This window comes from Eublepharis macularius, chromosome 3, assembly GCF_028583425.1.
Source record: "Eublepharis macularius isolate TG4126 chromosome 3, MPM_Emac_v1.0, whole genome shotgun sequence".
Classification (NCBI taxonomy): domain Eukaryota; kingdom Metazoa; phylum Chordata; class Lepidosauria; order Squamata; family Eublepharidae; genus Eublepharis; species Eublepharis macularius.
The window spans coordinates 151,897,674-151,924,171 of NC_072792.1; the positions used below are offsets into that span (position 1 = coordinate 151,897,674).

The following is a 26,498-nucleotide window of genomic DNA, read 5'->3' on the forward strand; positions in this document are numbered from 1 at the left end:
GGAGGAGAGAAATTTGCCATAACAGAATGGCTTCTGTGAGCCAACCTCCCTCTGCCCCAAGATCCTTTAAGCCAGTTATCTGCAACTTTGTTGAGCCTATGAGCACTTCTGGAATTTTGAGAAAGGATAATGGGCAGCACTTAACAATGGTTGCCATGAGAGGCAACCCCAGTCACAGAATGGCTACCATGGGAACAATTACAAAATGTTGTATGGTTCAAGCCAAGTATCCCTCTACTATGATAGAGGCAGCTATCTCCAAACAAATGCTCTCTGCAGAGCCAAACTTAATGCTTCCTGGTATCTTAAGGAAGTACCTCCTGCTCCATTAAAAATACAAGAAAGCCAGGATTAGCTCTTTGCTTTAGGAAAGAAAAAGTGGGTACCAGAAAACACATTGATGGGCACAGTGATGGGGGGAATCGGATGGAGTAAATTATGTTGGCTGTGGAGCTGTCAGTTATTAGGAATCGCTGCTAGGCAGCAGCTACAACCAAAGTTGATACTTTTCTTGCCCAGCAGCAAGATGGAGATGGTGACTGATCATTTCAACCACGAAAGGAGCCTTAGACATGTGTTCTCTGAGAGCCAAGCTACAAGTGACGAATGACACTTGGACAGCAAGTGAACAGACTCACGTGTATTCCTCCCTGTTCACTTGCGCTCCACTTGATCACATAGTGATCAAGTGGAGCACAAGTGGAGCACAGGTGAACAGGGAGGAATACATGTGAGTCTGTTCACCTGCCGTTCAAGTGTCATTCGTCACTTGTAGGTTGGCCCTGAGTCCACCTCTGCCCAGAACTGGGTCCAAGTTAAATATGCACAAGCATCCAAATGCCTAGCCCAGAAACAATGGTCTGTGCCACATTGCTTTTAACATAGTGAGCATTTTGATGGACTGTAGATTCCACCAAAAGTAATGTAGTGTGGAAAGACATGCAGTTGCTTTTAGTTAACTTTAGTTAGTTTTTGAGACTTGTTTCTGTTGAGCTGGAATTAAATGTATGTGGATTCCCCCCCCCCCAAATAAGCTGGCAAAAAATGCCTAGGATCACATGTTCACAAACAGAGCAAATCTGGAAGTTTTCAGCTTTCAGTTTTCAAAAGTATATAATTTTAACTGTGTGATCCCTTATCAGTAGATACAGCTCGGCTGGACCAGGAAAGAGCATGTGGAAGCTAAAGCAGTTACACAGATGGCATATGGCCCTCTGGTGTTGATCAGTTTCTGTTACTTTTTTCATAGGTTCTCCTGTTGTTTATGTAGCATAAGAGCAGCTGTATAATATCTGCACTTCCATGGGATATATCAGTTACTAGACTGTGCCACTGCAGCTTGTTGGTTGGGCACCATAAGACCTAAAAACTAGCAAGTTAGAGAGAAGCTTCCACCCTAGCTTTCTTCTAGTTTTGAATATGTAGGGAGACTTTGTACAAGAAGAGGGAGCAATCAAACACAATATGGTACAGTTCAATAAGAAAGTATTTGAATTTCTAATGCTTAGCAAAGTAATGTGGAGATAAATTTCATCAAAATAAATGTGACTTATTTACCCCTTAAAAATGTTCTTACGATTAGAATCATAGCATGACATTACTGATCATTTGCAATTTGTGTTGGTGCAATTTCCTTCATTACCTCGCTACATTCAATTTACAAGGATGAAAATGAGTGGGTTTCTTTCTGGAACATTAAAAAGGGCATGTCATCAGTATTGTACCTTTCTGGGCTCGATCTTTGTCAAACAACCAAAATCGGTTGCTTCCCTGTATATTTATCCATATAAATATAGATGCCATTTAAGACTATTGTTTTAATACACAATAATTTACAGCTATAACTCAGATGCAGACATCTTTTCTTCAAAATAATGCTTCTTTTCTCTCAATAGCTCTCTAAAGATATTTCACATGCAAGAACTGCCGTACTGGATCACACTAAGATTGAACTCCAGCAACAAACAAGCATATTTTTCTAGGAGCTCAGAAACTTACATTAAGATTGGGATCTTTGCCCAGTGGCAGCCTACAAAGGAGAACTGATGATAGTAAGTAGTCACTAACACTGAATAGCAACCGAGGGGAAGCCGTGTGCATTCCCTTAGCTGCCAGAAACACTTAATGGCAGAACATGGAATTTCCATTAAAATGTCTTGACTAATAGGAGATGATAGAGGTTGTGCTCACATCTATTTTAGGTTAGGTTTTTTTAAAAAAAAGCAGCCATCCATCCATTCTTCTTCTCTTTGTCCATTTCTTAGGAATAGAATATTTTGTGTGTGTGTGTGTGTGTGTGTGTGTGTGTGTGTGTGTGTGTGTGTGTGTGTGTGTGTGTGTGTGTGTGTGTGTGTGTGTGTGTGTGTGTGTGTGTGTGTGTGTGTGTGTGTGTGTGTGTGTGTGTGTGTGTGTGTGTGTGTAACATTAAAAGGGCTACAGAAGCATTCTGCTTAAAAAGAAATCAGTTGCTTCTGTTGCCTGGGGGAAACAATCTCTATGAGAACCATATTTTCTATAGACTGAGTATATGCAGACAACGTACTTCACCAACAACCTGAGTCGCTCCGAACAGTGTTTATTCCATGGACATAAATTTCTTTTTAGAACCTCTGACTGTTTCAACAAAACACATTAAAGTTTGTAGTGATATGACTGTATATTGCACAAAATACGTGTACAATTTTATTACCTTCCTCAGCTGCCGCTTCTCTACAAAGTAACTTCCTTATTGCCAGTGAGTCATATTTTCTTATTAACTGTGCAGTAGTTGCTGTTTTCACTTTGAGCTGACTATCCAAGAACAGAACTATGCTCCTGCCTCCAAGGGAGATTTACATTCTGAAAGTATCTTATGTTTGACACAACTCAACTGTAGCTGGAAAGACTGAATTATTATAATTTATCTACATCAATGTATTACAAAGCATGACTTGTTTTTAAATTTGGCAGAAAATCCAGAGAAATTACTGTATGTATACATTTCTGAAATGAACAATTGTTTTGACTTCAGTGTTGTATAACGCCAATACCTACATTTCTTGGTGAAGCCTACTACGTGTTTAGATAAGATTCTCTTTAGTTTTTCTAAGTGGGGACTTTGAATAAAAATTTTATAGGAAAGATATTAAAGAAGCAAATATTTTTCCTGAAAAGCTATAGAGAAAATCAGTTTTATTTATTCTGTTCCTTTAAATCTGAACTCTTATCTTTTCTCTTGTTACACCACATTAGCTATCCCAAATATTAACTCCAGACAAGGGCCGTCGTCACACGGGCATCTCTTCCGTTAAATTTACAGCATATAGCGTCCTACCTGTTATCGGCACAGTAACGTTTCTTTGGGTCACCTAACGGCTCTTTGTGCCACCAGCTGTCCACACCGAAGCACTCTGTTCTGTTCTCTCTAACCGTGCAGAAGCAGCTCCTCCCCCTTTAAAAAAAATTATTCTGGCGTTTAATTCCGCTATAACGGAATAACAGCATATAAACATTCCGTTAGAGCAAAACATTACGACCCTTTTGTTTTTCCAACTTTGAAATTATATAAATAGCCCTTTGCCCGCTGAAAACTCCCTGTCTGACGTGATCCCCATCGCTGAAGACTCTGCCATGGCGATTGAGTCATTTTTACTTCAGCAGAAAGTTTGCATTGTGTTATGTCGTTATGGCATTATAAGGACATAATAAAATTTTAAAAAGGGAAGTCGCGGGAAGAAATGGATTCTGGGATTGAAGGGAGGGCATAGGGCGTTGCAAGGCGAAATACATCGATGTGAGGCATTCACACTGAGGCACAAAATAGCGCGACTATCAAGCACAAAGCAAAAGAGAGAAAATCGCTACAGTGTTGGAATAAGGTGGGTGTTTGCTGGGAAATAGCGCCATTTTAGCGCTAAATAAAAGCCCGTGTGACGACGGCCAAGGCTCCTACTTAAAAAAATTCTCCGAAACCCTGGATTGTTCTGAATAAGTGCATTATTTGAAAGTTTTAATTTTAATAATAAAAAGAATCACTTTAAATTATCAATAATTATTGAATAACTTGAAATGGTCAGAAAGATGGATTGGATCCTGTGACTCCTTTTTGCTAAGTGAGGGGGTCTAATTCTTGACAAAAGGATTTTGCTCCTGCAGAAAAGACTCTTTCTAGGAGTTCTAGAACAGCATGTGGTGGTAAAGAATGCCATCAAGTCGTAGCCAAACTTCTGCTGAGGTTTTTTACAAGAGACTAACAGAGGTGGTTTGTCATCGCCTAGACTTCTTTGAAAGTTTCCCATTAAATTACTAACCAACATCAACTCTGCATAGCTTCCAAGATCTGACAGGACTGGGCTGACACTAAACTACAAATGACAAAACCATATCTTTAGCATGCCTGTTGAAAAACTCAATGAGAAAGGTAGACTATAAATAATATAAATTTTAAAAAATCATCAATGTATCTGTCAATATGGCCCCATCTGCTGATACTTAAATCTGTGGATCAAGACAGAAAACAGATACTTCTGTAAACTTTTTCCCCAAACAGACAAATGTCATCTGCACTTGTGCCGACAATACTCCACTACCACCCACCAGTATTTGCTCTCCTTGCTGCATGTGGGAGAGATTGAAGGACAGGGAACTGCTGCCAACAGCACAGAATGGTGAGCAGGAGGACAGATAGGTGGCCATAGCAGCATGGGAAAGGAGACTGGGCAGAACAGTGGCAAGGTGAGTGGATGGAGGCTGCTCCTAAATTATGAGGCAATCACTGCCTGACCAATGTTCTCCCAGGCTTAGAATCATAGGGTTGGAAGGGACCTCCAGGTCATCTAGTCCAACCTCCTGCACAGTGAAGGAAATTCACAGCTACCTCCCTCCCACACACTCACACCCAGTGAACCCTGCTCCATGACCAGAAGATGGCAAAACACCAGGCTAAACTGGCCTGGAGAAAATTGCTTCCTGACCCTAAAGTGGTGATTGGATTGGGGCATGTAAGAAGAGGCCACGAGAACTAAGCACTGATGTAACACTTCCTGCCCTCCCTCTCATGGGCCATTTCCACAAATCCTTAAAGGGATGGCCCACTCACTGAATGCTGGTGGCTTTTGTCCTTCACTCCACACACCTCCAATATCAAAGCGGCAGCAGGCTGTTTGGCTTCCATTTTTTCAGTGCCTTTTCTGAGAACGCAATTTCCTGCACTTTCCCATGTCACTAAAAAGGCACCGAAAAAACGGAAGCCAAACAGCCTGCTGCCATTTTGATATCGGAGGTGCGTGAAGGAGAAAAGCTGCCAGCGTTCAGTGAGTGGGCCATCCCTTTAAGGATGTGTGGAAACGGCCATGATCTGCCTAGGTTCATAGAATCAGCATTGCTGTCAGATGGCCATCTAGCCTCTGTTTAAAAACCTCCAAAGAAGGAGAGCCCACCACCTCCTGAGGAAGCCTGTTCCACTGAGGGACCGCTCTAACTGTCAGGAAGGTCTTCCTAATGCCAAGGAACAGCCAATGGGGCTGTGATTGGACTGCACGTCTCATTGCCTTGGCCAGTTCCCTTCCAGCTCCCCTACTGAGAGCTTCTGCATGTGTACCACTTGCCTGTCCACGGTGGGCATCCAGCTCCCTCCCATTGTCACATCCACTTGCCAGAGCAGGAGGCAGCATCAGCAGGCCTGGCGAGCCACCATGAGCCTCAATTGATGGGAGAGTGCCCAGACAAGTGCCTGGGTGGTGGAGTGGACCTTAAAAGCAGCCTAATCATCAGGGGCATGGCACTAGGGTTGCCAGCCTCCAGGTAGTGGCTAGAGATCTCCAGGAATTACAACTGGTCTCCAGGCCACAGAGATCAGTTCACCTGGAGAAAATGGCTACTTTGAAGGATAAACTCTATGGAATTATGCCATGCCAAGGTCTTTTCCCTCCCCAAACCCCACTTTCTCCAGGTTTCACCCCCCAGATCTCCAGGAATTTTCCAACTTGGAACTGGCGACCCTACATGGCACAGATGGCTTCCTCCCCAACAGATCCTCTGTCAGGGGATTCTGGGTTTTACCCTGGGCAGAGGGAAGGGCTACAGCAGGTGGCCATGCACCTGGAGACCTGCTGCAGCTAGCCTGCCAATCATCTGCCTCTCAGTTCCCCAGCAGTTCTCCCAATGGGCACCCCAAACTCTAAATATGCAGGAACATAGGGAGGAGTGGTAGTTGTGCTTCCAGCAAGTGGGCTGCCCAGCAAGTGACTAGCATGGTGGGTGCAGGGAGAAGGGTGGGATTATCCCCCCCCAACACACACATACACACATGCCTTGCAGTTCCTCTCTTGTTATATTGTATACTATTGTATCTTCATCTTTAACTTGAAATGTCTTTATAGGAAGGGTGGCTATAGGGTATTAATATAGAACAGCATTATAGCACACAGAAAATAATTGCACCATTTGACGGAAGTCATTCCACAGGCCAACCACTGTTAGGGTTTCCTCTCATCAGCTAGCAGAGGTTGGCCTGGGAGGGAATATGTCAATGTAATATGAGGGTATGATTATTTGAAACTACATAGAAGTAATTGTGAGCATTGCCTAGGCTTTAGGAAGTATGCACATCACTATCAGAATATAAAAAAGACTAACATTTCTATTGAGTTTTACAGTCTGTAAATATTATGCATTGGCTAAGGTAGATTTTAAAATATGAAAGTTCCATGTTTTTATAAAACACTTTTAGTGACATAGTAGAACTAGCGTTCATTGCAGGGCTCAACCAGAATGACCTCAGTTTTTCTATCTTCTCTGCCATGACGGCCACTATTGCTTCGCAATCCACTCCACAATCTTGGTGCAAAGGGGAACACAAGGGTAAATTTGCATATGAAATGGGATAATCTGGATATAGCGGCAAATCTTCATGTGGCTGAGCAATATCTAGGAACTTCTGCTTGCTTTTTGCCAATAAATTCTTGGATGTGATCAGGACAGTACATGCGAATCAGATCAAATTCTGAAATGAATACATTTCTTGTGACTTATCTTAGATTTTGGTCATTCCTGCATTTTGGTAGTTTATAAATTCACCCAGCAAAACGTGTACAAAACTTAAGATTGGCACACTGCATTCTATATACACATTCAAGCAATGCCGAATACAGAAAGCTGTTTTTGCTATTATTTTAAATTACTGAAAATTTCACTTGGATTCTTGCCACTTGTCAGGTAGGATCCATAGTTAAGATTAGTCATTCTCAAATCTCAAAAAGAATAAATTAATTTCACCCTGCTTCTCTGTCAACACTGGATTAATGACTGTCAGCTGTGAAGCTCTGATGTAGGGAATATCTGTTCTGCAAATATAGCACGTGGTATGACTACATCAGAAGGATGAAAGAAATCATCTTCCTTGGAGATATGTTAAAAGGCAATCGAAAAGTGCTACTAAAGATGTTGCCAAGAGGAAAGAAAATATTGGGCATGTTAGGCTAAGGTTTTGTGACAGTAAGAATTTCTTTCCTCTATTACCCTCCTCTTGTGATAATTATGAAATAAATCCCAAAGGATGGTTATATATTTGATCAACTGAGATGGGTTGATGAATGTAGATTCACATTCGAATGCAGTCTTCCAGTGGACATCATAGTGCTTGTACCTAGGCTAATTATGCTTGAACACTTGCCAGTTTGGTTCACATCGTACTCACAGGTCACAGTCTGGCAAGTTGTTTGGATGCATCTGATTAGATGATTACATTGCTTTCTCACATGGTTAGACATACAGCAGCCACCACCCTGACACTCATCTGCAGTCACCAATATGAAAAGGAACATAGGATAGGGGAGGGTGGAGGCTTTTAAACTGAGACCTACTACTTATTGTCTCTACATGCCATAGGGGAATGCCCATAAAGCACTCAATCTAGTGATTGTTCCTTGTGACCACTGCCTGAATAGACAATAGACAATACAATCTAGTTGATGTTGTTCATTCATAGGATTTAACTGAATGCTTTCCAGGGAAACAAGCCTATTTGCTGTGAAGTTAAGCTTAACTTTGATGAAAGAGACAAAAAGCTGCTGCATAAAGCTGTACCTAAAAGGAACCTCAGAGATATGTGGTGCAGGGAGAAAAGGCAAAGTTTGGAGGCGGGAACTATGTGTGTGTGAAGTGCCATCAAGCAGCAGCCAATTTATGTGACCCCATAGACAAGATACATTCAGTTTGCTATTGTTTGCCTCTGCTTAGTGACCCTGGACTTCCTCAGTAGTCTCACAGCCACTGCTTGGCTTCCAAGGTCTGACAAGATCAGGCTAGGCTAGACCATCCAGGTCAGGGTGGATGGAATCACAAAGGCTAAAAGACAAGGCCCTGAGGGCCTAACTACATGCTCTTTTCCCAGCATCCTCATCATTTTCTAACATATATAGAAAGTTCAATGCTGAGAACTTAATCCTGATTTGTATCAGGATTATTTGTATCATGCAGTATGAGGAAAGGGGCTAAAGTCCCCCCCCCCACTGCCCATTTCATTCCCCTGATGTGAAGCAGCCCAGGACTTCCTCATTGTGGAAACTTGTCTAGAGTTGCCAGCTCCAGGATGGGAAATTCCTAGAGATTTGGAGGGTAGGGCTTGGAGAAGGTGGGGTTTGGGCGAGGAGAGGGTCCTCAGTGGGGTATAATGCCCATAGAGCCCAGCCTCCAGAGCAGCCATTTTCTCCAGGGAACTGACCTTTGTGGCCTAGAGATCAGTTGTAATTCTGAGAGATCTCCAGCCACCACCTGGAGGTTGGCAACCTATGGTGGAATCCATCAGTGTCATTTCCCCCAGAGCCCTTCCAGGCCAGGAAAATGACAGTCTGAAGTCCCCTGTCCCTGTGTACCATGGATGCAACCCAAACTGGGGCCATGCATGCTGAGATTCTAGCTTGGAACTTGGTGTATACACTTGATCTCATGGACCTGAAGAGGACTCTGGGAAAACCTAACACGTAATTAGGCCACCTAGGAGTTCAGTATTTATTTTGTCAGGACTGAAAAAATATGTATAACTAGGAAGTGAATAGCCGACCTGGGAGCTGTATGCCATGTCTTCACTGAATCCGTTTACCTCTGCACTCAGTCCAAAAGCACCAGATCACCTGCATGCAACAGAAACACCACCATTACTCTTTGAATAATGCCAGATTTGTAGCTCCCAAACACAGAAGTAACATCATCACACATATGAGGTAATTAAAAATGGCTGGTTTTTACATTTTTGAGGGTTACTATATAAGTGGCATAAAATGGGGACAGGACAGAAAACGTGTGATGTTTGCCAGCTTCTGGTCACTAACAAATTAATGTGGGAGAAGATTTTCAATGTGCAAAGATATAATAAAAATTAGTTCAGTGGCTGTTGAATAAAAACTGGAAAATTTGAAATTAAATATTGTTTTAACTAAGATGCAAAGTGCCTTTGAACTCAGGAAGGAATATTCAGTTTTTAAAGAAAATACTTACCATAAAACAGTTCTCTGAGGATAAATTTTCCAGCGTATAGCATTATTTTTTAATCCCATATTGGCTCATAAAGACTAATTTCAAAGAGTGTATAATTTCAAGAACATAATCTATTTATTATGTTCACAGTCAATTCCCATAATTGGATTTTTCATAATCTGGTCAAATGGCACCGAAAAATCAGAACAAAGATATCTTCCAACTACACAGTTCACATTTTTATTTGTCTGACGACACGGTGAGAGATATCTATACAACTTTCTCACCTTATTAAACTAGATGTAAAAATGATGACTGAAAAGGAATTTTGCAGGCCATCTATCTAAAACCCGACAAAAACAAACTAATGATGCATTCAATTTGAAACTGACTCCAGGTGTTATGAATGATAAAGTAAGGTGAAATGTAAGGACCTGACACACAGTGTGAAAAATCAGGTCAAAACAGTATTTTTAGAAATGTGTGTTATTGTTCTTTTCCAACATGCTTGCTCTTTTTTTCTCCCCCCCTTTTTTCTGTCTGTTTCTCAGAATAATTTGGCCAGTGCTTGCAGAAGTCTGTTCTAGCCTCAGGGATTCTCACACATACTTCTGTTGACAGAGTTCCTGTGTAGCAAGCAAGCTGAAATGCCTTTTGTTAAATACCTGTTCATGTCCCTTTCTGTCCTGCCCCAACATTTGGAAGATCTCTTCAGCTGCTGAGTTCCTGCTGTTGCACTCCTGGAAAAATTGGATTGGGGGTTGTCCTACAGAGCAGGTAAAATTATTCGTAATAAATATTATTATTCCCATTCTTATCTTGGTTTATATTTGTCTGCTCCTGTTTGTTTCATTAGGTTTTGTTTAAGAGTGCTTTAAGTAATCTTTAAATAATCTACATCCATTAAAAGTAAAGTAATAAGAGGAAAGCCAGTGGGAGTTTTTCTCTCATCAGTTTTAACTTTTTCACATCAGGCATGGAAGTTAATAAACTTTACAAGTTAAAGACACTCCTTAATACCTTTTATATTTAAAGTAAGCACAAAATGATAAATCAATGATCTTCAGAATAATAATATCATGACAGTTGCCATATTTGAAAAATGATCACTCACAAATAATAGCTTTCTTTGAGCAAATATAGAACATGAAATTAATGTTTTGTAAGGGTTGAAATTAATGCTTTGTAAAGGTTCACTTTAATATTTCATGATTAAATATGGTGTCAATGTTAGGTCTTATTCACAGGACTATAATGAAATTTAGTGCTGTTAGCTCAGGATCAGTTCTCTCCATGGCAAATAAGTATAATTAGGCAGTTTTGCATACGGTTGTATGTACTTCTGCACATACATTCAAGAATCAGGTTAGAAAGCTGGATGATACTATAGGTGTCTACTTGCTTTCTCAGAAATATCCCAGAACCGAGGGACATTTTCTCTCTAAGTATTATTTTACCAAAAGACAGGAAAGATTCTACATAAAAATATTTTCCACATTATATACAAAGCTCCTTTGCAATTTCTTATATAATCCTTCAAGCTGCTTGGTTTGGTGTAGTGGTTAAGAGTGCAAGACTCTAATCTGGAGAACCGGGTTTGATTCCCCACTCCTCCGCTTGAATCCAGCCGGGTGACCTTGGGTAAGTCACAGCTTCTAGGAGCTCTCTCAGCCTCACCCACCTCACAGGGTGTTTTGTTGTGGGGATAATAATAACATACTAACTCTGAGTGGGCATTAAGTTGTCCTGAAGGACGGTATATAAATTGAATGTTGTTGTTGTTATGCTTGCATTGCTTTAGAGGTGTTCTCAGTTTTGTAAGTCAAGTCAAGTGAGAAACTCTACAGCCTGTTCTTTTCCAGAATGTAAAATAGCCACTCTCATACATTTTCACTTTATAACAGAATTCCAAGCAAATAGATGGATGTTTAACTAAATAAATATATTATCCTCCTCTTACATAAAGTTAAACAAGGGAAAGCACAGTTGTACACCCAGAACAGTCAGTTTGCTAGGTAATGTTTAAAACCATCCCTATTTAGTCCTATTTCTATCTTCTGAGACCCCATGAAGCATTATCGACAGGCCTTCAGTGATGTCATCCTGGCCTAAAGGACAGGCAATGTGATAGGGCTGGAGTGCTGGACTAGATAGGCAACACAAGGTGGAATCCCCACTATGCCATGGAAGCTTGTTGGGTGACCTTGAGCCACTACCAGTCTCATAGGGTTGTTGTGAAGATAAAATGGAGGAGAGGAGAACAACATAAGGGTCAGTTCTAGGGATGGCAGTCCATGGCAGATAGATCCCCAAACCCCTCACAACAAGTACTCCAGGGTCTTGATTGAAAAGGTTTTATTATAGAGATCCATTAAGTTCACAGGTACATCCAAAAATGGATAGGACTGGCAGGAATGAGAATACAAGCGTATGCACTTTGATATAAGGAGCAGGATTCCCCCTCCCCTGGGGCAGTTAGCAATAAGGTGCAAAAGTCCCAATTCTCATGAGAAACATAATAGCTTTGTCTGGCCAGAGAAAGCCAGAAGATTGCAAGGAATTCAACTCCCTCTGTCTCTTACAAAGAGTTACATTTTAGTACAAGGTCAGTAAGCAGGCTTCAGAGATAACAGTCTCAATATTAGTACTTTCGTTTTCAGGCAAGCTTGAGATGGCATGCATATAATGGTCATAGCACATGAGCATAATAATACAGCATATAGTTACACAGTATGATCCAATAAATACAGTGAACAGAGAACATATGAATAGACATGGGCATGAACCCAAAAAAACCGAACCAGAGGATCGTGGTTCGGTGCAGACCACGATCCCGAATTCCTGAACAGCAACTAACATCTCCCATTCCCGAACCCGAACCGTGGATCGTGGATTGTGGAGGCCACAACGGAGGGGCACCCCACTGTTCCCAGCAATACAGGAACGGTGGGTGATGCCGGCGACATCTGTGTTTGTGTTTGGCCGTCTGTGTTTGGCCGTCAGAGCTGCCTATCAGGGTTTGCAGGGATGAGATTGGAGTGCCCATGGCTACAGAACACCCCCTTCCCCCTCCCTCCCCTGGGTGTCTTCTCCCAACTTGTAACTGCTTTGCTGCTCCATGGTTGGAAGGAAGCCCTGATGATCAAGGAAAGATGAATGGTATGCAGACATGACAGTAAGCCACTTTAGGTTCCCCTTAATAATACCAGTAACAACATTCAATTTATATACTGCTCTTCAGGACAACTTAACACCCACTCAAAGCAGTTTACAAAGTATGTTACTATTATCCCCAGAACAAAGCACCCTGTGAGGTGGGTGGGGCTGAGAGAGCACCTAGAAGCTGTGACTGACCCAAGGTCACCCAGCTGGCTTCAAGTGGAGGAGTGGGGAATCAAACCCGGTTCTCCAGATTAGAGTCCTGTCATTCTTAACCACTACACCAAACTGGCTCTCCAGTTGAGTAGTAAGGCATGGTATAAATGAAGAAAATAAATAAAATAAACTAGAAATGTGTTGTTGATTTTTAAGTTGCAGTTCTCAGAAAACCAAGTGCTCATGATCACATTCTGTTCTTATCATAGCATACACTGACCAGATGGTATCAGATTAAGTGTATATTAAGATAGACACGATCTCTGGCAAATATTTGGAATCATTTTTACCATTTCATTAGAAAGTACAGGTGCTTTTCTAACTGAACCTTTTTAATTTTAGGCACAAGGAAGTCTCAGATACTTTCCCTGATTCTCCAGAAAACAGTAATGATATAAACTTCCAGGAAACAGAGGAATAACTCTCAGCATAAGGAATTATGATTCATAGGGTATCTAGAAACGAAACGGAGCTTGGTCTCTTCTAACAGAAACACTTGTAGAAATGGAAGCTCAGCTCTTTGATCAGGAAGAGGATCCCACACCTGCTGTAATTGCCAAGGCACTTAAGATGTCAAAGATAAAGGATGAAGCAAAAAAGAAAATCCAATAATATTCACAGGAAACTAATTCAACTTCTTCCTATGTGTCTCATTTGATATACAATGAGACATCTTCTGGACTTAGCATGGTTGTTGGACACTTTTCTATTGATGAACATCATGAGGAAAATCAACTGGATGAAGAATTAATGCATTCCTCAGATTACAAACCAACAGATAATCTAAATAAGCCTTCCCACCTCCTTTCCAGACCACATTTAAATAAAACAGCAGGCAAAGCTCATGAAACCACTCTCTTGAATTTTAAGCTAAAAGCTATTGCTTGTTTAGATTTTAAATGCCCATCTCACAGAACTAACCCCAATTTTCATTTTGGTGAAGCAACACATTTAGAAGCATCTTCATCAGAAGATGATGACATTTTCACAGAGCTACCAATGAGTGAGAAAGTTTTGGAAAACCTGCACAAAATGTACATTTCTCAAACAAAACAAAATAGATTCGGCCACATTGCTAATACAGATGTCTTCCCTGTTATGGTTGACAACAATCCTGATGAGAAGAGATGGAATGAACACAAAATGTCTCTGCAGGTAAGAGGAGACATTTTCATGTTATAAAAATGGGGGGTGGGTTATATTTATTCTATTTTAGTTATTGTGTGTACAATTCAGATGTGTAAATTGCCATAGTCATCATGGGCCAGAGTAACAAGAGCCCTTTTCACACGTCTTACCGGGCGCGCAGAATCGTGCAAAACTCCCAGAACGACGGTGTCATACTGGTGCGATTTCCTGTCATGGCTCTGGCGCGATTCACCACAAACCAGAGACATGTCAGGAAATCATGCCAGGAAGACACCATCATTCCAGGAGTTTTACACGATTTTGCGCTGCCAGTAAGACGTGAAAATGGCCAAGGTATTTTATAGAGGGAGGGAGGAAGCAAGCCCTTACACTGTTAAAAGCCTCACAGCTGAAATAAAGTGGAAATGAGAGCGTAACTCAGGGTTAGAGCACTTACTATGCATGCAAAATACCCAACGTTCAATCCCCATCGTCTCCACTTAGCAGCAAGTCTGAGACTCTGTCCATTGAAATACACAACACTGAGCTAGATAGTACAATTCAGGAGGGTGTTGGATTTAAAAGATCTCTGACTGGCAATGCCACCCTAAGCCTGGACTTAGAAGGATGTAATGCTGCTAAGAAAGGCACTGCTAATCTGCCAGTATCTTTTATTTAAATCTGTTGAATTTTGTCACTATGGCAATTTTGGATCTCTTAATATTATTTAAGTAGTTATCCTAGTTGGCAGTCAAGAAATCTTATCTGCTTCTGTTCATAGAAAATATAAGTTCTAGACATTTTCTTAAATCCAAGACAACAGGATGGCTTTACCAAGCTAAATTAGGTCCCATAGAACTCCAATTATCTATTCCAATTGACTCTTCTAAAGCGCATTTTAAAATAGCAATTTGTTTATGGAGTTTACCTAAGCAATACTCAAATATAATATTGTTTGAATTGTGTTTATCGAAATGCATTCGTGCAGATAATACAAAAAGTCATAAATGTTATAATTTAGTTTATAATAGGGAGCCAACATGTACAGAATATACATAACAAACAGGTGACCCATGATACCCATGTGTGTACAAACATTCCACTACTCTGTAGTCTGTATCTTACCCCAGTGTGCTGGCTTAATGATCTGCCCACCAAGATCTCAGTTCAAAATCAGATATAGGAGATACTTGGTAGCCGTCATGGCTAAGATTAAAAACTCTGTGCATTCTAAAACTGCCTCTTTTGCTATTTTCATTACCACTATCTAACAACTTTATGATAGCAAAGCCAGTATTTATTGGTACAGAGTATTCTTAGGTCCTAGAGAACTTAGTGGATCGGGCATATACTTTAATACCCAAAGCTTTACTACCCAAACCACTGGCTAAATTCACAATCAAGTATAACTGTAATAAAGGGAAGTCAGGAAAGAGCTGGCTCCCTAATTTTGTTATTAATGGATAATAAGAGTAAGGGATGTCATTGTCAACTTCACAACTTCCCTTTATTACATGCATATCTTTATAATGGAATATTCTAGGATATAGGTTAGACTTACTGTGAACTGGATGGTCCAGCTAGTCTGATCTCATCAGACCTCAGAAGCTAAACAGGTTGGCTCAGATCATAATTTGGATGTGAGACCACCAAGAAAGGCCACAGTTGCTAGATAGAGTCAGGCAATGGTAAACCACCTCTGAACATCCGTTGCCTTGAAAATCCCAGCAGAGGTCACCATAAGTCAGGGACAACTTGACGGCATACACTCACACAGGTTAAGGTTAGATAACTGCCTTCCAAGGGCACACTGCAGCCCTATGGGCCCCTAACCTAACTCATAACACACAAACACATACAATATACATTTCAATTATTTTCTCATGCACAAAGACAGATATAGGAAAAGAGCTCTATGATCTTGCCTACCCTGCCAGTCAATCACCAAAAGAGGCTTGGGTTGGGGTCATTCCTAGTCAGCTCAGCTTCTTAATTCTGTGCCTCAACTTGTACTTTATAAAGGAGATCCCCAACAAAGCTTTTGCTGATGTTCACACTAAGAGGGAAGTGATTAAAATATTTTATCTGTGGACTAAGTCATGCCTATGTGCGTGGTGCCAGTCCCTTGGTCTGCTAATCTTAGTAGGAATCTGTTTAAGTGAGAATACTTTTCATAGCCCCCTAGTTCAAAATAGTCACTTTTCTTGCAATTGACATTTCTGACAACTGGAAATTCAGTTTAGGTAACCTGCAAAGGACCCCATTTATTTGAATTGCACAGGATTTAAAGAAAAAATATTCACTGACTGCATAACAGCAATAATATAGCATGCACTGCGGGCAGGGAACAGGCTGCACAGTCTACATTAACTGTTTTTCAGGCTGAATCAGACAACTGTAAAGTAAGTTACCTTTCAAGCTGGTTCTGCAGTTAAGTAATAATGACAGAAGGTGGGATCATGGAGACTATTATGTTGCACAAGTTTTAGCCTTAGGGTGGAGTTAAGTAATAACTTTGCCTCTTGGAAAGTTTTAAAAATGCTATGACTTATATTTAAACTATTCAAGGGCATTTTCTTTTATGCATTGAAATTACCAAAGGATTAAGCACAACATAAATCACAGGGTTAATTTCCCAGAATACTGCTTACAAAATATAAAGTAATTAGTAGTTTATAAATACATAAAGCCACATTGTTATGATTGGCTCATGTTTTATGCAGCAGAAAATATGCAAGCTGCACTGAGCATATATGTAAATAGGATTCACTCTTAACTCCTGGTAGGTGTATCATGTATTGTTTAATGTATTTTTGTTGCATACAGATTTGTAGGTTGGGCCTGCCTGATCACCTGGTGCTTAAAAATTATAACCCATGCTGGGGTGGCCTTCAACACACTATCTGGCCACTGAAAGGCAAACAAAGGGAAAGGCTTGGAAAGAAAGACTGGGTATATTGTGCTTCATTTCGTCCATACTCCCTCATGTAAATAGAAAACAAGACTGAAACATAGAGCTGGAAGGGATCTAGGGTTGCCAGTCTCCAGGTAGTAGAAACTGGAGAGTCCTGACAGGGTAAGCTAACAGAAGAATTCAGGACCACCTAACGACACCCTCTTCAAAAGTAAACACTCATATATTCAATACAATTACAATTTGCCAGATTACATGCAATTCATACAATATTCAAAATCCATTCACAATGCAAAGTTTGCTCGACTCAGCACCGGACGTTATGTTACTGAGGGTTTAAGTGCAAGACAAAAGTGGATGAAGGATATGTTGGAGTGCACATATACAATCTTTGAGAAAGGAATTCCAGAAATGGGACTCTGCACCGGTTTCCCATCAGATGGATAATTCTACATGATTTATGACCTATAGTGCTCTCCTGGCCATCTATATTGTTGCATTGAATTGCATTGGACTGAGTTATTCTGTTTATGGATTCATGTATATAGCTATATAGCTGTGGTTATGGACTATTTGTTATACCAGCACTGAGCACTTTTGGGTCTTGTCACAAAGACTGTATGTATTAATATAACTTTGCATTGTGAATGGATTTTGAATATTGTATGAATTGCATGTAATCTGGCAAATTGTAATTGTATTGAATATATGAGTGTTTACTTTTGAAGTGGGTGTCGTTAGATGGTCCTGAATTCTTCTGTTAGCCTAGTCTCCAGGTAGTGGCTGGAGATCTCCTGGAATTACAACTGGTCTCCAGGCCACAGAGATCAGTTCATCTGGAGAAAATGGCTACTTTGGGGGGTGGACTCTATGGAATTATGCCATGCCAAGGTCCTTTCTCTCCCCAAACCCCATTTTCTCCAGGTTTCTCCAGGTTTCATCCCCCAAATCTCCAGGAATTTCCCAACTTGGAGCTGGCAACCCTAAAGGGATCCCAAGGGTCATTTTGTCCAATCCCCTGCATAATGCAGGAGATTCACAGCTATCTCCCCTCCTCATCTCCCTAAGTGACCCCTGCTCTATGCCCAGAGAAAGGCAAAAAGCCTCCAGGAGACTTGGCCAAGCTGGCCTGAAGGAAAATTCCTTCCTGAATCCAAAGTGGCAATTGGCATTACGCGGGGGGGAAAGAAAGGGCCACAAGAGCCTGGTACTGGCTCATCCCTTCATGCGCTCCCTCTTCCAATCTATGTTCATATCCTGTCACAGAATCATCATTGCTGTCAGGTGGCCATTTAGCCTTTTCTTAAAAACCCACCACCCGAGGAAGCCTGTTCCACTGAGGAACCACTCTGTCAGGAAGTTCTGCCTAATGTTTAGCCGAAAATGCTTTTGCTTTAATTTTAAACCACTGTTTCTGGTCCAACAGAAAACAACTCTGCTCCATACTTGAAGAGGGCTATCATATTACCTCTCAGTCATCTCCTTTCCAGGCTAAACATACCAAGCTCCTTCAGCCTTTCCTCACAAAACTTGCTCCCAGACCCCTCACCATCTTTGTCACCCTCCTTTGGACATGTTCCAGTTTGTCTAAATCCTCCTTAAACTGTGGTGCCCAAAACTGAACACAGTACTCCAAGTGAGGTCTAACCAGAACAGAGTAAAGTGATACCATCACTTTGCGTGATCTGGACTATATACTACTGTTTATACAGCCTAAAATCACATTTGCCTTTTTAGCTAGTGCATCACACCTCTGATTCATGTTCAATGTATGATCTACTAAGACCCCTACATGATTATGATATAACCTGCCCTGAGCCTGCTTGCGGGCTAGAAATCGAAAAAATCCTTTCAACGTATACTACTGCCAAGACAAGTCTTCCCCATCTTTGAGTTTTCCTACCTAAATAAAGAACTTTACATTTATCTCTGTTGAAATTTGTTTTGTTAGTTTTTGCCCAGTTTTCCAGCCTGCCAAGACTATGTATTGTCGAAGGCTTTCACGGCCGGAGAACGATGGTTGTTGTGGGTTTTCCGGGCTGTATTGCCGTGGTCTTGGCATTGTAGTTCCTGACGTTTCGCCAGCAGCTGTGGCTGGCATCTTCAGAGGTGTAGCACCAAAAGACAGAGATCTCTCAGTGTCACAGTGTGGAACAGATGTAGGTCCTTTGTATCTACTCAGGAGGGGTGGGGTTGAGCTGAGTCATCCTGTAAGAGTTTCCCAGGGTGTGGAATGCTAATGGCGGGAGGCTTCACTGTATCCTGAGGAGGTTCTTTTGCATATGGATTGGTACTTGATGTGCTAATCTTCTCTGCAGGGCTATTGTCAGGGATAGAATGTTTTGTTAGCCTGGTGTTTTTCAGAACTGGCAACCATGCTCGATTCATTCTTAAGGTTTCTTCTTTCCTGTTGAAGTTTTGCGTATGCTTGTGAATTTCAATGGCTTCCCTGTGCAGTCTGACAAAGTAGTTGGAAGTGTTGTCCAGTATTTTGGTGTCCTGGAATAAGATACTGTGCCCTGTTTGAGTTAGGCTATGTTCAGCCACTGCTGATTTTTCAGGTTGTCCAAGTCTGCAGTGTCTTTCATGTTCTTTTATTCTTGTCTGGATGCTACGCTTTGTGGTCCCGATGTAAACTTGTCCACAGCTGCAGGGTATACGGTATACTCCTGCAGAGGTGAGGGGGGTCTCTACTGTCTTAGTATTAGTGGTTTAGATGATTAATTTCTTCATTGAGGCATAATGAAAACATTAGTGGATCGTGCAAGACGGATATGTGAGCCACACTTTCTCAATGAGGAAATTAATCATCTAAACCACGCACTTCAGGCAAATGGCTACTCCAGAAATGAAATCCGAAGAGCAATCAAACCCAGGATGAATCAAACAACCAAAGAAAAACAGTCTCCCACAGGAAAAGTGTTTTTGCCATATATCAAAGGAATTACTGATCAGATGGGAAAGCTTATGAAAAAGCATAACCTTCAAGCAGTATTCAGACCCACCCGAAAAATACAACAGATGCTACGATCAGCAAAAGACAGTAGAGACCCCCTCACCTCTGCAGGAGTATACCGTATACCCTGCAGCTGTGGACAAGTTTACATCGGGACCACAAAGCGTAGCATCCAGACAAGAATAAAAGAACATGAAAGACACTGCAGACTTGGACAACCTGAAAAATCAGCAGTGGCTGAACATAGCCTAACTCAAACAGGGCACAGTATCTTATTCCAGGACACCAAAATACTGGACAACACTTCCAACTACTTTGTCAGACTGCACAGGGAAGCCATTGAAATTCACAAGCATACGCAAAACTTCAACAGGAAAGAAGAAACCTTAAGAATGAATCGAGCATGGTTGCCAGTTCTGAAAAACACCAGGCTAACAAAACATTCTATCCCTGACAATAGCCCTGCAGAGAAGATTAGCACATCAAGTACCAATCCATATGCAAAAGAACCTCCTCAGGATACAGTGAAGCCTCCCGCCATTAGCATTCCACACCCTGGGAAACTCTTACAGGATGACTCAGCTCAACCCCACCCCTCCTGAGTAGATACAAAGGACCTACATCTGTTCCACACTGTGACACTGAGAGATCTCTGTCTTTTGGTGCTACACCTCTGAAGATGCCAGCCACAGCTGCTGGCGAAACGTCAGGAACTACAATGCCAAGACCACGGCAATACAGCCCGGAAAACCCACAACAACCACTGCCAAGACTATCTTGATTCTGTCTTCTGCTGTATTTGCAGCACCTCCTAATTTAGTATCATCTGCAAATGTAATGAGCATCCCCCTTTATTCCTTCACCCAAATCATTTATAAAGATGTTGAACAACATAGGGCCCAGGACAGATCCCTGGTCCTGATACTTTCTCTTCAATAACTGACATGTATAGAATTCAAAGTGCTCCACAATCACAACCTCAAGAATGTTTAAAAGAGAGTTCTACAATTCTTGTTGTTGAAATAAAATTGGTCCCATTGCTCCTTCACTGAAATGAAAAGCCTTGCTGGAATATAACAAAATTCATCATACAGCAAAGTGTTACCCCAGTGGTCCCCAAACTTTTTGAGTCTGTGAGCTCCTTTGGAATTCTGACACAAGGCTGCTGCAGGAGGTAGAGCCACACACAGAGGAAACCCAGTTCTAGAGGAGAAAGAGGGTAATTAAAAATACACTGGAAAAGAGGGATGAGAGAGAATAAAATAACACTAAAGGCAGCTGCCACTGAAGCAATGTTATCTTAATCTGCACAGCCAATCAGATCGTCAGGTACAAATCAGAAACCCTGCAGGGCAAGAGCCCCACCTGGCCTCATCACCTTCTAAAAACATTTCATGAGTGCCAAGGAAGGTGACAGCAAGTGCCATGGGGCCCATGTTGGGGACACTTAACTGCCCTGTTCAGTTACCTTTTCTTCCATTGCAAAATCAGTCCAGTCTCTGAGAATGTTCTCAACCTTTCAAAATGTCGTTTTATCCTAAACTGTACCTTAACCTTTGCACCTTTACATCATGTCTGTGAAAGCTCCATGCTGCCACTTAGTCTCTAAAATACTACTAAATACTACTACTTTTCTATAATATTCAAGCTGTCGTATAATACCATGAAAAGGATATTGCTTCAGATAGTGAAACTGTTTTCTTATATCAATAATGCCTCAGGACATGCTGCCAGAATCCTGATAGGATTTGTTCATCAAAAACAAAATCAAATGGAAGTATTTTCCTTTTGGGCTATGTGTGTGTGTGTGTGTGTGTGTGTGCATAGTTAAAAGCGATGCAGCTCCCTTTGAGGATAATAAGACTTATTCAAAAGAACATGAAGAGCAATTACCTTGATGTTTATCAGCGACATACCAAACATACTGAAAACAGGATGTCCCATAGTACAAGGTGAACAAATAATCTGAGTTCATTCATCAAGAACTATTGCACCACTGTTCATTCTTGCTCCCTATAACAGAGAGCCTGAATGTAAGGCCCAATGCAGTCCTCAGGCTTTTTGATAGCTAAGACACATTTTTTTCTAAATTAAAATGAGAGGTACACTTCACTGGTAAATCCCCAAAAGGTTTGGCCTAAGCAGGTCAATTCAGAAGCAAGTAGGGTTGCCAGATCCAAGTTGGGAAATTCCTGGAGATCTGGGGGGTGAAACCTGGAGAAACCTGGAGAAAGTGGGGTTTGGGGAGGAAAGGATCTTGGCATGGCATAATTCTATAGAGTCCATCCCCAAAAGTAGCCATTTTCTCCAGGCGAACTGATCTCCGTGCCCTGGAGACCAGTCGTAATTCCGGGAGATCTCCAGCCACTACCTGGAGGCTGGCAACCCTAGAAGCAAGTCTCATGTTCGTCAATGGAGTTTACTCCCAAGAAAGTATCCTTAAGATTGCAGCAATAATTACTAAATTTTATGTTTCTGCATGAGAATGTAAGAACATAGCCCCAGTGCAGTAAATCATGAAAAGATGCAAGAAACTCACTCAGTTGAGGGTACAGGCTTCGAGCTTAATGACGCTTTTATTACTTGTTGTGCTATACTAATTGTTTTCTTACAGCACCCTACTGTGTCCTGAAGCATTTTGGGAATGTGATAGCTTTGTTGAATACTTTCTAGGAGATCTTATAGGGAAAATGACACAGAAAAATGCTATGTACATTGCACAGCATTTTAATGTTAGGATGTCTTAAAAATGTAAATATCTGTTAAATTTAACACTAAACATTTAGTGAAATAAACACAGCTCAAAATTAGTTGCATCACTGAACTTGGAATTTTAACAGACTTGAATAAACTATTTACTGGATTTAAAGGGGGATACAAATCTTATCTGAATCTGAACAGGTCCTGATGATTTCTGTATGAAATGCCACTCAAAACATTCTCTTAATATATCTTGCATACAACCAGATACATTGTGGATAAAAATCATAAATGCATGGTTTGATAATCTGAGACAGAGTTGCAACAATATCCATGGAGCTCCAACTTTTACTCAGATGCATGATATTTTTAAGATGGGAAGAAATTCTATAGCTTGTTTATTTTGCTACCACAGTGACTCCTGTAGATTTGCTAAGAATCTGTTCCATTTTAGGAATTCTGTGGGGGAAACGAAGGACAGATAACACTACGGCCTTGGCAGTCATTTTTGCTACCATTGTTCACAGCTACACAAATCATATTCATTGAATTACTGTCACTTTAAGTGATTCATCCTAGTACTGCAACCACAGCACAGGTCAGCACACCCACAGATCATCCACACATAGCAGGGGAAGAAATTTACTGTCTTGAAAGGAAACACTCATTATTCCTGCCTTCAAAAACTTCACCCTATCCTTTCTTTTTTATAGTTGATCACTGCATCAGCAAATGGCTTTCTCACACACTCTTCCTCCCACCAGCCTCAGTCTGTTGTTTAATGGAATAAAATAAAAAGTCCTGTGGCACCTTAAAGATCAACAACATTTATTTCAACATGAGCTTTGTGAGACACCGCCCACTTCTTCAGATGTGTTCCTCAGTTATTCAATGGCACGGGAGAATCAAAAAAGGCTCTATTACTGCCACCTACTGGATGACTACCCCTAGAACCTCAGAAAACCTACAGGCGTAACAGCAAAATAAAAACACCAATTTCTTCCTATCATACAAAATACCATTCAGGAAATAGCCTGATGTAGACTGCACAAAGCTTTTAAACAAAATCCCCCTTTTCTCTGTAGCACAGTGATTAAAGTGGCTGGGTTGCAAATCAGCACTCTGCTTGTTTGACTTCTGCTACTGCCATGAACACTGCAGGTAGCTTGGGGAAGCCATTCCTCTCAGCCCCAGCTCCCCAGCTGTATTCTGAGGATGATAATAACACTGACTTTGTTCATCACTCTGAGTGCTACGCTTATATGTCCAGAAGGCTGGTATACAAGTACACTGTTATTGTTCTTGTTGTTACTACTACTCCTTTGTCATGATCTGCAGTCTTCATTCACAGCACAAAAGATCAGAGCCCAGTACCATACCATCTGGTACCATAGTTATGAGACACCACAAAACCCAGTTTCCAAAGTCTTTTCATCCATTCATCTAAAATGTCCAAAGACAGCAAAGTACCAGTACTGTAATAAAACTTGAAAGCTCATCTCACACTTTCTGCTATCACCTCTACTATTTTCACATAAGGATATTTATCAAAAGTAGGCTTGACTCCCAAGTCTGTAGACATACAAGAGGCAAGCTCTGTACTTATTAATCAAAGATCCTCTTGGCCGAACTCTGCACAGGATAGTCAGGGATATCTAAGAGTCTCACAAATGTTGTATTTTCCCTCTAACACAGAAAGGGGGCATCTTTACACATCACTTTAAAGTCCCCAAACACTTTGTCCTCTATATTTTATCAGCTTGTACCTTGTCTATATACTCAGTTGTCAGGTTTATCACTTTCAGTGATGAAAACAAGATTTTCAGTAGGAAAACTGTTGTTTCTTTTCATTGATCTCAAACTTACAAAAACGACAGTCTTGCACCACAAAGTTTGAGGGAAGCAGAATTTTTAAAAAGTGAACTGGGCTGTTTTTTGCTGCAAAGAGTCCTCTGAAGCAATTACAGAACTTAACCACACAGACACCTAATTGGAATTAGAATTCTTGTTTTGTTTAATCTTAACTGGGCAGGGCTAGGCATCTTGCTTTGTTCCAGTGCTGCTACCTGCAACCTATTGTGTGCGTGTGTGCGTGTCTGAATATACACCCTAGTCTGCATCAGCTCAACTTTCTCCTCTTTTCCCAATAGGGTTTACTGGGTGCTTGGAAAAAAGATGTCCTACCTCTTTAACAGAGGCTTAATAGGACGTTATTTAAAAAGACGCTGTTATTCATTTCCATGTCATGAAAAGATTTACATGCCCATTTCCACACATTATCTATTAAAGATCCAGAGGAGTTAGCCATGTTAGTCTGTAGGAGCAACATAATAAGAGTCCAGTAGCACCTTTAAGACTAACCATTAGTCTTAACGGTGCTACTGGACTCTTTACTATTTATCTATTAAAGGTAAAGGACATTTTTCTCCAGGCATATTGGCAACCCATTTTTCCAATGAAGTTTCTTTCATCTTGCCTTTCATAGCACCACAGGAACGCTACGACCCTCCTAAAAAAACACCAGGGTCAACCCCACGCTCCCACCTTCTCCACTCGAAACGTAAACTTCACGCCCCTTCAGCCTCTTTCACGCATCACTTCTCCGCCCCTTCCTGCGTGACCTAAAGCGGGCATGCGCAGAATGAAAGAAGAGCGCTCTGCGGTTTCCAATCACCGCCCTTTCCCGGGAAAGCGCGTACACGCCAAACAAGAAGGGCGGGGGGAGAAAGTTGACGTCGGTCGCCAGATGGCGCCACAACCTCGTAAGCTGAACGGTGAGAACTATGTCAAAAAAAACCCCCAAATTCTACGTCAGCAAAAAATGTCTGCCCGGCTTTGACAGGAAGGGAGGAGGCGGTGATGGCGGACGAGAGAGAGGGAGGAGGCGCGCGCGCGCGCGCGCGCGCGCTCTCTCGCCCTAATGGGGCGCTGGCTGAAGAAACGTTCGAAAGCGCGCAGCGGAGCTCGTTTTCGTGAGCGCGCGCTCTTTCTCTGAGGCAGCCTTTATTTTGAAAAGGACGGAGCGAAGAGGGTTGGCCGTTTTTGAGAATGAGGCCAGTCGAGGCGCTGGCGTCTGAACGAGCTTGGCGTGAGGCGGAGCCTCCGCTTCTTGTTCGTGAATCTGTCAAGACCCCAAAGCTAGGGGTGCGGAGATTTTCCGTTGCTGCCGTGGGGTTTGAAGCCCCCCCCCTCCCGATCTGTTAATATTAGCGCCCACTTCTCAATCTCCACCCAGCTTTCATCACCCCCTCTTCGAGCTTCCTTCCCTTTCCTCTGATAACAGTTGGAATTTTTTAGGCAGGGAGGGACTCTAAAGGTATACTACTCATTGGAGGCAGCCTCACTGAAACGGGAAAAAAGCACTCAAGTCATTGCATAAAACGGCCTCAAATAAAATTCAGATCGAATAAAACAAATTCACTACCATTTGGTTTTCAAGGAAGGGAAAGAAAACCTGCCCCATATATCCAGAAAAAATATATGCCCGCCACCACAGCAATTTGGTCTCGAACCGAGAGGGGGAAAGGTCCAGTTAAGATTTCATGCGTGTAAAGTATATTAAAGATCTACGCTAACGTTTTTGTGATTGGTTTATTTTAGTTTTACATTTTTAAATACTTTCCCTTTGTTTTACATCTTTGTATTTATCCTCTGCTACAAGTTTGTTCTCTTTGTCCCTCTACCCCCAAATTTTCATTGGTTTAGGTGGGAAACACATTTCCTGCTGTAAATCCCACCCTTCCCTGGCCAGTTGGGATGAAATTCTTAAGGACTGTACTCTCTAGGCAGATAAAAAGAAATACTCCCATTTTATAGGGACAGTAGGCAGAGAACAGTGTTTGACAACCTGAGAAGGTGGGTAAAAGATAAGAATATTATATCTAAAACTGAGTGGGAGGGGTCCTTGTGGGTTTACATAAATCAGCATATTCACATAGAGAAAATGGAGTGGAGATACGTATTTTTTAAACA

General features: G+C 41.5%; 1 long non-coding RNA gene across 1 annotated transcript; it reads left to right on the forward strand.

Annotated features, from left to right (window-relative positions):
- The first annotated feature begins 1,968 nt into the window (after nucleotides 1-1,968).
- On the forward strand, nucleotides 1,969-14,168 carry LOC129326563 (uncharacterized). Its single transcript, XR_008596708.1, has 3 exons — nucleotides 1,969-2,051; nucleotides 10,005-10,230; nucleotides 13,171-14,168. It is a non-coding gene; the product is annotated as an uncharacterized LOC129326563 (long non-coding RNA).
- The last annotated feature ends 12,330 nt before the right edge of the window (nucleotides 14,169-26,498 follow it).